The sequence below is a fragment of the Macrobrachium rosenbergii genome, chromosome 26 (genome assembly GCF_040412425.1).
Source record: "Macrobrachium rosenbergii isolate ZJJX-2024 chromosome 26, ASM4041242v1, whole genome shotgun sequence".
NCBI classification, from domain to species: Eukaryota; Metazoa; Arthropoda; class Malacostraca; order Decapoda; family Palaemonidae; genus Macrobrachium; species Macrobrachium rosenbergii.
Genome location: NC_089766.1, coordinates 6808508 through 6821007, shown reverse-complemented (window position 1 = coordinate 6821007; position 12500 = coordinate 6808508). Strand labels below are relative to the sequence as shown.

General features: G+C 36.2%; 1 protein-coding gene across 1 annotated transcript in view; it reads left to right on the top strand.

Annotated features, from left to right (window-relative positions):
- Nucleotides 1-12500, top strand: part of LOC136852973 (uncharacterized) — a 74114-nt gene that overhangs the window by 6628 nt on the left and 54986 nt on the right.

The following is a 12500-nucleotide window of genomic DNA, read 5'->3' as shown; positions in this document are numbered from 1 at the left end:
GAAATGGATATAAAGAAAATATATGACAAAGTGTTTCCATAAGAAGGTGGATGTAATGAGATGGGTAAATATGGGATGGGTTCAAAGATACAGAAGTGCAAGGAGTGGATTGATTTCATGCAAAAGTTCATTGAGTAAATGGGGTAACAGGGAATGCTTTTGGGCGTAGATACATGGAAAATGGTGTAACAAAAGAAGTGTATGGTGGGGAATAGAAGGTAAGGGCTTAGTTAGAAGCGGTTTGAAAGTTGGGTATCAGAAGATGAGAGGGTACAGCAGATGTATAAAAGAGGACAGGGTTAGAGGAATGGGAAGTGAAGTATGGGGCCATTAAAATTATGCAAAGTAACTGCAGACAAAGGTTCATAAGCAAATGAATCTGACAGTTGAGAACGCAAATTAAGAGATGCTGCCTCAAGAGAAAGGTTTCTTGCGTCGATAGAGTGACTGTTTTGAAGTGATGTTGAATCTAACCGAGAGAGAAGAATAAAAATTATGCAAGAGCAAAAACTGTTCAGTGTGAAAATGCGGGAAAAACCCAGAGTTTGTAGGGAGCACAAGTGTCATGTTGCAGTAATTTTTTTTATTAGTCCAACTCTGTAACTGATTACAATGTGTAATTTTGACTGCCTGAGGACAGGTTACAATAAGAAAGGTGACGTTTTTAGTGGAAAAGTATAACAGCTAAGAAGGTGATTGATAAATGCAGTGTAGATATAAGGAACGGTTTGTGTGTGTGTGAGTCTCAAGTGTTTGGTTGTTGAGGAACAACTGAGCCAGATACTTGAGAGGAAGGGGGGGAAAAATTAATAAAAGAATTAACAGAGATGCGGTATTAAGGTTTAGAACAATTCGAAGCCTATGATACAGGAAAAGCCAGAGACTGGTTTAGTGTAGTAGGACGGTCCAGTGAAGAATAAACCACACTCAGGGGCACATGTTGGAATGAAATCTGGAATCACGAATGGAATAATGAGTGGCTGATGTTTATATATGATGCAAGGTTAACAGGTGATCGTGAAGAGAAGCTGCACTAGCTGGCGAAATAATATGAAAGTATTTACGAAAGGTAAATATTGAAAGTGTACCTTAACAAGAGTAAGGCTACGAAGACAAATGAAGCCAAGGTAACAAGAATGCGTGTGTGCGTTTGCGTGTGCGTTTGTATGTGTGCGCTATGGAAACTTATAATAAAAGACCAAGACCTTTTTGGAGCTGGGGCGTATAATGAAATATATACATTTTATACACCTAACCTAACGGTCCGAAAAAAAATCACGAGAGGTTCAGTAGGCGAATAGGTACCAGCCCTTGGGCTGGGGAGTTAAACAGTGGGCCTAGCGACACACTGGCCACGCGTCATAGGCATTGGGACCTGTCCCCACTGGCTGTCGGCCTAAGAAACAGGAGATCAGCGCCTGCCCTATGAGCCTACAGAGGCCGAGGAGGACTAACTTAACTTATACATATACATAATACTAATATAATTCAAACCCAACACAAACTAACACTAACGCATTACGTTAATGAAACAAACAAACAAACTCAAAATAGCACTTGAATTTAACCCTAAACGGGGCAACTCAACCTTAAGATCGTTGGAGGGAGCTGGGGTGGGGGGGTGATGGTACGTAGACAATAACAAAGACCAGGCCGGAAGGAAGCAAGGACCGTATTGTTACAAGGTCTGTTTGGCCTTTAAAAATATCCTGAAGAGTAATTCTCGAGTTTAAAGGGATGAATTATTATGCATACGAACAGTACAATGGAAAATGTGAATTTCAATATCCACTTAGGTGGAGAATTTTTAAACATAAATGGTTGAGGATTTTGTTAAAGTCGATATTGATTTTATTTCATTTCTACGAGTTCCATTAGCAGTTATTAGCAGACCTACTTCACACCAGTTACCTTGCTCCATCTCATATTCGTAAACACGCCCCCTAGAAAAGCTTCCTCTATCACATCTTCTTATGTACAAATAATATTATATTATGTATATTATGTACAACTAATCTTTTATGAGATTGAAGGTTCTTTGATTCACGAGTAGTATGAGAAAGGAGGAAGACTAGAATAAAGCAGGTAGGTCAGGGCAGTCCTTGCTGAGAGAGAGAGAGAGAGAGAGAGAGAGAGAGAGAGAGATTCGAAAACTCATCAGTACAAAGAGTCATTTCATCACATCCGAATTAGCACTCAAACAGATGCTTCGTCAAAACTTTCACGATCACTCTCTCTCTCTCTCTCTCTCTCTCTCTCTCTCTCTCTCTCTCTCTCTCTCTCTCTCTCTCTCTCTCTCCCAACGTTTGTAACCCCTAAAGTGAAAATCAATTATCTTATTCGACTCCACAGTCTCAACAGGATGCTGTTATGGGGGAGAGGCTGCAGTCGTCAGCACTCTCTCTCTCTCTCTCTCCCTCTCTCACACACATTATATACATATATATATATATATATATATATATATATATATATATATATATATATATATATATATATATATATATATATAAAACAGAAGGTAATAGGAAATAGAGAAGAGATCAGTTATTAGAAGAGGAAAAATAAATTAACAAACTAATGAATATACAGATAAAAATTTACGAAAATTATTACAATACAAGGAGGATTGTTTTTGGGTAATAATAATAATAATAATAATAATACTAATAATAATATATATATATATATACATATATATATATATATATATATATATATATATATATATATATATATAAAAACAATAATAATTTATAACTCCAAAGTGAAACACAAGTCCTGAGGATAACTCGACCCACGCTCTCTCTCTCTCTCTCTCTCTCTCTCTCTCTCTCTCTCTCTCTCTCTCTCTCTCTCTCACACACACACACACACACACCTGTATATACACAAAACTCATCTATAATTCCAAAGAGAAACTCAAACCTTGCACCTGAACAGAACACGAGACAGCCAGGCGGCAGCCGAACTCGTTTTGTATCCAAGGAAACTGCGAATTCAGGCTGGGGTGGTGATCGCCTTGGACCTGCAGACCCAGATCAGCCACCCTCGTGCCCCATTCATGATTATCGTCAGCCTGGATTTATACTCCTATCGATTTCTGACTAAAGCATGAGTTGCGTATTTGATGACCGGGGAGGCGGCTGCATAATTTATGGGATTGTGGCGGCTTTGTCGCTGATAGAGGATTGAGCTATATTTGGTTCGTGCACCTGGTACACCTGTGTAATTGATTCTTGGGTCCCAAAGCAGCGCTTTCTAAGTTTATCGTATGCACAGAGTTTTTTTTCGTATATTGGGGGGAAGATGTACACCTTATTGTGAATACAATATATTTATTATCTTTGAGAGTATATTCCTTATTGGAAGTACAGTGTGTTTATTAGAGAATTGAAATACTTGGCAATAAGAGTGACTTATACTTAAAAGGTCGCAATTTCGACAGATACTTATTTAATTAATAAACAAAGGCTGTGATTATTAATCGTACTTGTTAATGAATTCAAAACTGGCTAAAAATGTTCTCTATTTTTCCAAGCATGACTTGATCACTTCACTTATATTTTTTCTGATTATTAAGCTGAGCCCTAATACACGTGTATTCAGCCAACTCGGCTAATGAGTTATGCCTAATGCCATACAAAATTCATAATTCATATTCAAGCCTCTTCTTCCATTTTTATAATAGAAAAGAGGGCATGTTTTAAACTGCCTCTTCAATATGTCCCTGTTGTAACTTTTCACCCAGCAATCCTAAGTGACCCGTCACCAAATGGATTCTGTGTGTGTGTGTGTGTGTGTGTGAGAGAGAGAGAGAGAGAGAGAGAGAGAGAGAGAGAGAGAGAGAGAGAGAGAGAGAGAGAGAGAGAGGGCATCCTGTTTATGCTTTCTTCGTGATTTCCCCCGGGGAAATTATTGTCTCCTGCTCATTCCTTCGCACCCTCTAAACCTTTCATACAAGAAGGCTCAGCTTAATCAGGTTGGCTTTTGTAAGTTTTTTTATTTGCGTATTTGTATGATATATATATAATATATATATATATATATATATATATATATATATATATATATATATATATATATATATGTACATATATATATATATATATATATATATATATATATATATATATATAAATTTATAATAAGCATATGTACATACACACACACACACACATATATATATATATATATATATATATATGTGTGTGTACATATATATATATATATATATATATATATATATATATATATATATATATATATATATATATTTATATATATATATTAGAGGACCTGTACAGGACTGGATAAATCGGGTAAGGGAGGCATGTTGGTTAGCATTAAATTTAATATTCAGGAAGAGCGATTGTGCGTGCATGTGTTCGTGTGTGTTGGGGGGGGGGCTGTTTAGTTGGACGTGCTGCTGAAAATCCTCCTACGTAGTTGTATGAAATGGCTGGGTTTTTTTTCTGCACGAGGCATTCAACTACGATTCAGCATTTAATTTTTGAATGTGAGTGATTCTTGTCTTCATTTTATTTTACTGTTAAGGAAATGTAATAGCTCAAAGGAAACATGGTCTAATAGCCAAGATGCCCAACCACACCTGAGGCAGAACCTGGGTTCGATTCCCGGGCAAGGACGAAAAAAACATGGTGACGTTTTCCGTTAGAACTCAAGGTGCCTCTGTTTAACCCGAGCAATGAATCACGTATTTTGGTAGCTACCTGAAATGGGCTGCGACCAGTTTGGAAATATTAGCCAAATACAAGGTGGGTAATCCCTTTCCTGGTCTGTCTGTAAAAGAAAAAGTCGTACAAGTGAAACACACTAATTTACACACATATACAAACATATAATTTAGATAATTTTCTCTTGTAGCCTGAATAGACACGATTGACAGCACTACGAACCCCTTTTTCAATACGCATTAAATTACTGGAAACAGATAAAGATATCGATATCGCCAATATTTAAACCCCGCGAATACGGACCTCTGCGCCAAAGTTTCCAACCGCGAAATTCGCCTGCTACTCCTAAACCCGGCTATATTCAGCCGAACAAAATTCGGGAATGAAAATAATAATAACAAAAAATGATCTGAATATTTTGCCACGAAACTCAAGAGAGTTTTCCAACACCGGGACACGGCTGGGCGTTAGGCCTGAAGAGGCCTGGATTCGTTGTGTACTTTAAAAGGATCTCAAAATATCCGAAAGGAAATCCAGTCACGATATGAGGTACCGGGAGGAGGAGGAGGAGGAAGGGGGAAATGAGCTGGGATTGGGTGTGGTGGGGGCCGGCTGGATTCGTTGTATACTTTAAGAGGATACCAAAATACCCAAAAGGAAATCCAGTCACGATATGAGGAGGAGGAGGAGGAGGAGAAGGGGGAATAAGATGGAATTGGAAAGGGGGAGGGGGGAGGTTAGGGGTGGGGTGATATAAACTTTCTCCCGCGCCCAACCAAACCGGAAAAATTCAACGTCCAACAACCCAAAGTTACGAGTGTGGCTCCCCCTGGTCGCCTTCTCGCTTCTCCCCCCTTTTTTTTTATCCATTTTTTATCTATTTACCTACAAAAACCAAACAAACAAACAAAAACTCGACGCTATACAAAGTTAAGCTCGGAAAAACTTCTGGGAAAAATCACCCAATTTACTTTTTTTGTGAAGATTTTTGTTAGATCTACTGTCTAAGTTCCGCCCCCTTCCCTCTTTAGTTCGTGACTGGACTAGCTGTGCCATAAACTGGCATGACATAAACAAAGGTCAGTGACTTGAATTGTGCCATCAACTGTTAGATAAACAAAGGTCAGTGACTTGAATTATGCCATAAACTGTTATGAGATAAACAAAGGTCAGTGACTTGAATTGTGCCACAAACTGGCATGACATAAACAAAGGTCAGTGACTTGAATTGTATCATAAACTGGCGTGACATAAACAAAGGTCGGTGACTTGAATTGTGCCATAAACTGGCATGACATAAACAAAGGTCAGTGACTTGAATTGTATCATAAACTGGCATGACATAAACAAAGGTCAGTGACTTGGATTGGGCCATAAACTGGCATGACATAAACAAAGGTCAGTGACTTGATTTGTGCCATAAGCTGGCATGACGTAAACAAAGATCAGTGACTTGAATTGTGCCACAAACTGGCATGACATAAACAAAGGTCAGTGATTTGAATTGTGCCATAAACTGGCATGACATAAACAAACGTCAGTGACTTGCATTGTATCATAAACTGGCATGACATAAACAAAGGTCAGTGACTTGCATTGTATCATAAACTTTCATGACATAAACAAAGGTCAGTGACTTGCATTGTATCATAAACTGGCATGACATAAACAAAGGTCAGTGACTTGCATTGTATCATAAACTGACATGACATAAACAAAGGTCAGTGACTTGGATTGGGCCATAAACTGGCACGACATAAACAAAGGTCAGTGATTTGATTTGTGCCATAAACTGGCATAACATAAACAAAGGGCAGAGACTTGAATTGGGCCACAAACTGGCAAGACACAAACAAAGGTCAGTGATTTGAATTGAGCCATGAATTGGGCATAAGATAAAAAAAGGCCAGTGACTTGAAATGTGCCATAAACTGGCATGACATAAACAAAGATCAGTGACTTGAATTGGGCCATAAATTGGCATGACATAAACAAAGATCAGTGACTTGAATTGGGCCATAAATTGGCATGACATAAACAAAGGTCAGTGACTTGAATTGTGCCATTAACTGGCATGACATAACCAAAGGTCAGTGACTTGAATTGTGCGTTAAACTGGCATAACATAAACAAAGGTCAGTGACTTGGATTGTGCCATAAACTGGCATGACATAAACAAAGGTCAGTGACTTGATTGTGCCATAAACTGGCATGACATAAACAAAGGCCAGTGACTTGGATTGTGCCATAAACTGGCAAGAGATAAAGGTCAGTGACTTGAACTATATTATAAACTGGCATAACATAAACAAAGGTCAGTGACCTGGATTGTGCCATAAACTGGAATGACATAAACAAAGGTCAGTGACTTGAATTTTGCCGTAAACTGGCATGACATAAACAAAGGTCAGTGACTTGAATTGTGCCATAAACTGGCATGACATAAACAAAGGTCAGTGACTTAAATTGTGCCATAAACTGGCATGATATAAACAAAGGCCAGTGACCTGGATTGGGCCATAAACTGGCATGACATAAACAAAGGTCAGTGACTTGGATTGTGCCATAAACTGGCATGACATAAACAAAGGTCAGTGACTTGAATTGTGCCATAAACTGGCATGACATAAAGGTCAGTGACTTGAAATGCGCATTAAACATAAACAAAGGTTAGTGACTTGAATTGGGCCATAAACTGGCATGACATAAACAAAGGTCAGTGACTTGAATTGTGCCATAAACTTTCATGACATAAACAAAGGTCAGTGACTGAATTGTGCCATAAACTTTCATGACATAAACAAAGGTCAGTGACTGAATTGTGCCATAAACTTTCATGACATAAACAAAGGTCAGTGACTTGAATTGTGTCATAAACTGGCATGACATCAGCAAAGGTCAGTGACTTGAAATATGCCACAAACTGGCCTGACATAAACAAAGGTCAGTGACTTGAATTGTGCCATAAACTGGCATAACATAAACAAAGATCAGTGACTTGAATTTGGCCATAAACTGGCCTGACATAAACATAGGTCAGGGACTTGAATTGTGCCATAAACTGGCATGACGCAAACAGGTCACTGACTTGAATTGGGCCACAAACTGGCATGACATAAAGGTCAGTGATAAAGACGACCGTGCAGACGTCAAAAATATCATGGGTCATTGTCAATCAAACCCCTATTTGCAAGAAAAAAAATCCTATTCATTAAAAAAACATAACATCACCACCTTTTCCCAAGTGACTACACTTGCATGACGCGAAACGTAATGAGCTTATCAGCTTTATGCAAATGAGCATTTACAAAAATAATGAGAGTTTTCGGGGAGGAAAAAAACAAAAGCAAAATCGAAGCCAGGTCTGCATTGCAATTTTCTGATACCCAGTAGTCACCAGACCCCCCACCCCTTTCCCATCACGATAAAAAAATACTGATAATTGTCGACCTGATTTTTACTTTTCTGGAAGAGGTAATTACCTATTTCCTCCGGAAATGAAATGCATAAATATAGCAGGGGTAATATATACAGTGGTAAATTTTTAAAACAAAAACATAATTAATGATATGAACAACTTTTATCAAAGAAATTCAAGTGACGGAGCATTTTAAGAGAAGCCGAAGGCGTCCATTTCCGGAACTTTGAAGTAGGTCCACCAACTCTTTTCTCTGCAGCGTCCCTGCGGCCCCTAGCTGCAACCCCTTTCGTTCCTTTTACTGTACCTCCTGTCATATTCTCTCTGCCATCTTACTTTCCACCCTCTCCTAACAATTGTTTCATATTGCAACTGCGAGGTTTTCCTCCTGTTACACCTTTCAAACCATTTGCTGTCAATTTCCGTTTCAGCGCTGAATGACCTCATGGGTCCCAGTGCTTGGCCTTTGACCTAAATTCTTTATTCACTTCACTTCACATAAAACAGGCAGCGTTCGTCCATATTTCCCAATGAAGCGATCCAGTGACTCCTCGTATGGAATTTCTGACTCTCCAATGCGCATGTCTTTACCTATATATATCCCCCAGCTTCCTTTCGAAATGAAAAGGGCCATCAATAAACCACAACAACTTTATGAATTTATGAATGGACCCACACTCCAACCTATTCAAAGGCACCTACTACGCCAAAGCCACCTATTAGTGAATAAAAGGACTAGTGAATGAAAGGACCACAAACAGTGAATGCATGACAATATTGAGCGTGAGGCTCTATTCTAATGCAATACCCCAAAAGGGTGTGAAAACTCTACGGTTGTGGCGCGTATTGTTTCACTTACTTCGGACAGAATGGGAAAGACTGAAGACTACTGTATATCATTAGCAACACTAGGCAAATCTTCACCGGTATTAGCACACACACACACACACACACAAACATTATATATATATATACTACAATTTTTATGTATATAACTAATATTAATACATTTATTGGTATTTATGGGAAGCAATTCAAAAAGGAATATGCAGATCTCTGTTAATAGCTTGAACCTTTCCATCGCCCAAGTATACCTTACAAACCCTGGTCATCTACTTAGTCACATTATAACCAGTCCTTTTATTTTCTTGAACTTCTGAATAACAAATTAATGAAGATAATTAAATAAGTAACTTACGAACAATAAGCACTAAAACATCTGAAATTATCTTGAAGTTCACTGATTAAAAATAAAAAATGAAAAATAAAGTTTTGATAAACGGCAATAAGATGATTTTCTTTGCATTTATCGACAGATACTACGTAAAAGCATCTGTTTAGACGTGGCCACTAAAATCCTTAAACAGTTTAAAGTGAAATCCAATAATTAAAAAGAACTTGCGAACAATAAAGATATGAGGAATGGCATTCAGAAAATTGCTTTGCACTTTCAAACAGATATCAAAACACAGCATCTGTTCCAGATCAATTGAATTCAACCTCCGAGACCCAGAAATTCAATCTTGAGCCGATTCCCAGAGCAAATAACTGAGGCTGATGCAAAATGGGGGGATGGGAAATCAGAAATAGGCTTATGTAAATAGCCACAGAGACCTTCGTGGTCAAAGCTGGGCTTTAAATGGTTTTGTGTGGCCCGGCCAAGATTGGGTTCCGTATGTTTGGATATAAGAAGAGGTGAATGTTCTGCATTTTATATGCAATAGTAACAACAGAATAATAATAATAATGCAGGTGATAAAAGCTACTTAATAATAATAATAATAATAATAATAATAATAATAATATTTAATAATAATAATATTGAGGCATATAATAGGACTACAGAAACTACCTCAGCCACAACACAAAAATTATCATAATTTTTATTACAGGAGGAATCACTTATAAATAAAACTAATTTCATATCCATAACTGACAAAGTCATTCAATTCTGCCCGAGGCTCATTTTCGAAGTGCTTTGATGATAAACCGCAAAATTTATTATTCCGGTCTCCAAACATAGTCTTCGGAATCACGCTGACTCATGATACTCTAATATCTTTTTTCTCTTATTTAACCACGAAGGGAATTCTAATTATAACTATTCTTTTTCATGCAACACTAAAAGAATTATATTTTGTTTATATTTATCTAGCTTTTTTTTATAATGTTGTTTTCTAATGTTTTCAATTCGTTTGAAAATATTCCTGAAAGTGCCACTTTCTCGAGGGAAGTCTTGGCACTAACGAAGATGGAAAGTCCATAACACTATTCTTAACATCTCTATTATTCAAAGTATTTGTGCCTAAATGTATATTTGTAATATATATATATATATATATATATATATATATATATATATATATATATATATATATATATATATATATATATATATATATATATATATATATATATATATATATATATATATAATATATAACGATGAATCATATATATATATAATATATATATATATTTATAAACGATGAATATATATATATATATATTTAAAAGTTATGGTAAACCGATTTTTTTAACGGCCTTGATGAAGCCACAGTTACTGCAGTTCATTTTCCACAAATCCTATCCAGTGCGTTCTTAGCAGAGATTAGTAATCCCTAGATTTCTCAGTGGGATTGTTATTCATTTCCCCCCCTCTACCACCATTCTTTGGAATCTGTTCCCCATTTTCTATTTTATTTAGATTTTTCGACGCATTCTGAATTAGGGAAACCTCACACCTCTTTCCTTTTTTATTACTTAATCAAAGAACAAAACAGAATTAAGAGAATTATCGTAGTTACCCAGAGAATACGTTTATTCTCTGTTCTACTGCAGACTAAACATAGAAGTATGTCGGACGTGACTTCGAAATTCCAATCAATCAATTGCCTTTGAATAATTAGTGGCCTGAGAGGTGCGTGTCCTGTTTGTGTCCGGAATTCTGCCTCAAAGTCCGATCCGTCCTTTGGACACTGTCGACGGGGACATAGTTTTGTGTCCTGTGTTGATGAAATTGAAATAAATGAGGTTGGAAATTGAGTGATATTGTCAAAGGTCGTTTGTGTTCATTTTCCTTTGTCCGTTTTTCTGTTATCGAATATCCGTAGTTTTGAAAGGTTTCGTGGATATCACATAGATACATGCATACATTGTTAACACATATACATACATACATACACATACATTTATACATTTATATATATATATTATAAATTTATATATATTACACACCATGTATATTCATATATATATATGTATAACTGATTCACGAAAATATAGAACGTGGTGAATATATAAATAAAGACAACATCCACGAAGGAAAGAGAAACAATGGAGTGCTGCAAGGCTGCAAGGCCTTTCGAGTGATGGTCCTTGCCTTAGCTGAGTAAAGGACTATATGTCGAAAGGCCTTGCAGCACTCCTTTGTTTCTCTTCGTGATTTTGTCTTTATAATATATATATATATATATATATATATATATATATATATATATATATATATATATATATATATATATATATATATATATATTTTAATCCTCCACATATCCATTCATAATTTCACACACATTTTAATCCCGAGCCTCTACGACAAAACAACCCCACAAACAAGACTTTCCTTCGCTTACGTACGCAGTTCCTGTCTAAAAATAGACGATAAGGTCTACACCCATACGATTTGCATATGAATGAGCGCCGGCTTCAATCTAACTTCCCTCAAACTATCAGTTTACGATTATATCCCAAACCACCACACAAAAGATATCATCGTTAAGGGGAATTCAATTCCTGCGTTGTATAACACTCCGTAAGAAGTGGGTTGCCTAAGTTGATATCAGTAACATTATTTTTACCTATTTTTTTTTTTTACCTCATCTCAACATCACAAGTTCAAGTTAAGATGCAATGCAATTGCTACCCTGAAATAGTTCCCCTTGTATTTTAATAATTTGTTTGTATTCTTATCTATTTATCTCTTAATTTATTAATTTATCTTTTCCCTTGTCTATTAGCTCATCTTTTCTTTCGGTATTTCCTATTATCTTCGGTAAGTTTTTCAAAATGAACGCCATATTCTTTGGAAGCTTCAATTTCAAGTCGATGGCCCCTGTAGGATCGTTCCGTATGAATAGGGGTTTATTTTCTGGATAATAATAATAATAATAATAATAATAATAATAATAATAATAATAATAATAATAACAGGGTTTATTTTCTGAATGAACAGGGTTTATTTAATAATAATAATAATAATAATAATAATAATAATAATTTGTTCCATATGAAAAGGGTTTTATCTCCTGAATAATAATGATAATAATAATAACAATAATAATAATAATAATATTTTGTTCCATATGAATAGAGGTTTATTTTCT